This window comes from Galeopterus variegatus, unplaced genomic scaffold, assembly GCF_000696425.1.
Source record: "Galeopterus variegatus unplaced genomic scaffold, G_variegatus-3.0.2 Scaffold5382, whole genome shotgun sequence".
Lineage (NCBI taxonomy): Eukaryota > Metazoa > Chordata > Mammalia > Dermoptera > Cynocephalidae > Galeopterus > Galeopterus variegatus.
Genome location: NW_007731493.1, coordinates 133,875 through 135,773, shown reverse-complemented (window position 1 = coordinate 135,773; position 1,899 = coordinate 133,875). Strand labels below are relative to the sequence as shown.

The following is a 1,899-nucleotide window of genomic DNA, read 5'->3' as shown; positions in this document are numbered from 1 at the left end:
GGAGATCAATCCTGAAAAGTTCAGAGGCAGGAAGATGACTTAAGGACGTAATCCAAGTTTGAAATAAATCATTCAGTTCCCACTATTTCTCTTATTGAGTTTCCACATGTCACAATAATAGGCACCTTGGCAGAGATTGTGGAAAAAAGGAAATCAAAGCCTCACAACTTTAAAGTCCATGAGACTTAGTAGAAGAATACCATCTCCCAGCTCTAACTCTGTCCAAAAGAGATAAGGTCTTTGGCGATGAAATGCTCATATATTTACTTTTTATTTAAAAAGCATTTTGCCTTATTGAAATTTGAACTCTTTTCTCCCTCAATTTGTTCACTCATCTCATTAAGAGCTACTGTTATCTAAAAAATTCACTCTTGAATGATGTCTGAAAGAGCCCTTTCTATGTGACTNCTACTGTTATCTAAAAAATTCACTCTTGAATGATGTCTGAAAGAGCCCTTTCTATGTGACTGAATACAAGCCAGAATCTCTTAGTTGGCCACCCCAGATAAACATATCAGTGTCACTACTTTCGATCCGCATCCATGTGCTGTAACAGTCACAGCTCATCTTTTTGAAACAAGGAAACAGGGAGTGTAGGTTTCTAATCATACGTTTGCAATTGTCAGGGAGAGTCAGCAGGATGAGAAGTAAGATCAGGCAAGTTTTATTATTGACATTTTAGAAATTGTGGAAGGTCCCTAGCAAACTCTAACTTTATTCTACTTGGGCTCATGTCCAGGGGCCAAAATATTCTTTTGAAACCCTCAGAGTTTGTCGCAGTTCCACTTTTAAAAAGTGCTATCATTCCATTCTTTGGGGAAGGTGGAACAATGCTGCTTGTGTGCTTAAACTACTCGGGACATTAATATACTGTTTCTTTGGAAGGATTTGCTTTCCAAAGTTGAACTTTCAGAACTCAGAACACCTTATCGCACTTCCACAAGCTCTCTCTCTGAAAATGGAAAAAGAAAAAGGGGGTGGGGGAAGAGAGCCTGTTAGGACTTGTGCCAGTTAAATCCGATCTCTCCGGGGATTTGTTTTTCTTCTGGCGTCAGATTAGATGTTCAAATCAAGCAGTGTTTGAGGGCTGTGAGGGAATGTCCATGGGACTCTTAGTGAGACTAATCCCAAAGTGGCACATTCCAAGGGGCTAATCTGCCCAAGTTCATTGCTTACTTGAAGCGTCTCTTGGGGGAAGAGCCCGGGCAAGTGACTTTTTTTCCAGTGGGCGGTCATAAGACCATTATTAACGGGATGACCAGCCCCGGCCACAGCAAAATGAAAGCAACGGGAGCTGCTCGGGGGACTGCCTTTGCCTCCACCCAGAGTCAATGCTCAGGTAAAACGATTTCAGCTCACTTTTCTCTCATTCAACTTCTCATTGTTGGATCTGGGGACCTAGAAGAAGACCAAAGGGACACCCAGGGAGGTGTTGAGGGAAAGCAAAAGGCAAAAAATGAACCTATGCATTTGGGTCTTTGGTGTTTTGATCTGATGAAAACAGACTGTACAATTGAAATAGGAGAGTGTGACAATGACAAGTGTGCTGAAACTTTCCTTGTGATTTGTTCCTGTAAACTTAGCAGACTCTTTTTTCTACTCTTGCCATTCCTAGTCTGGGTTGTTGTCCTGCTGTAAGTTGCCTTGTTAAGAGTGAATGGGGATAGCACTTGCCACGGCTTTTAGGAGAAGGATTTAATGCACACTCTGTTGTGTGCGCCTCTGAACTGTCCCTGCCTGCAGAAACTCTTGATTCTGTCGCTAGCGGGAAGTGTACAGCAAGAAGATTCAGAGTAGTTTGGGGACGAAAGTTTGTAGCAGAGCCTTTGTGAAAAAGAGTTGAAACCTGCTTAAACAAAATGACTTGATGTTTTTTTTCTTTTTAAATGCAGCTTTTTT

The 1,899-nt window shown here is 41.7% G+C and overlaps 1 protein-coding gene across 3 annotated transcripts in view; it reads left to right on the top strand.

The window, feature by feature from the left end:
- The first annotated feature begins 1,107 nt into the window (after positions 1-1,107).
- LOC103604768 (transient receptor potential cation channel subfamily M member 3-like) overlaps positions 1,108-1,899 on the top strand; it is a 95,850-nt gene continuing 95,058 nt past the window's right edge. For 2 of the 3 annotated variants that reach the window (XM_008589338.1, XM_008589339.1), the window contains exon 1: positions 1,108-1,339. The gene's annotated coding sequence lies outside the window, so the exon portion shown is untranslated. The remainder of the gene's footprint in view (positions 1,340-1,899) is intronic. The other variant, XM_008589337.1, reaches the window with a different exon arrangement.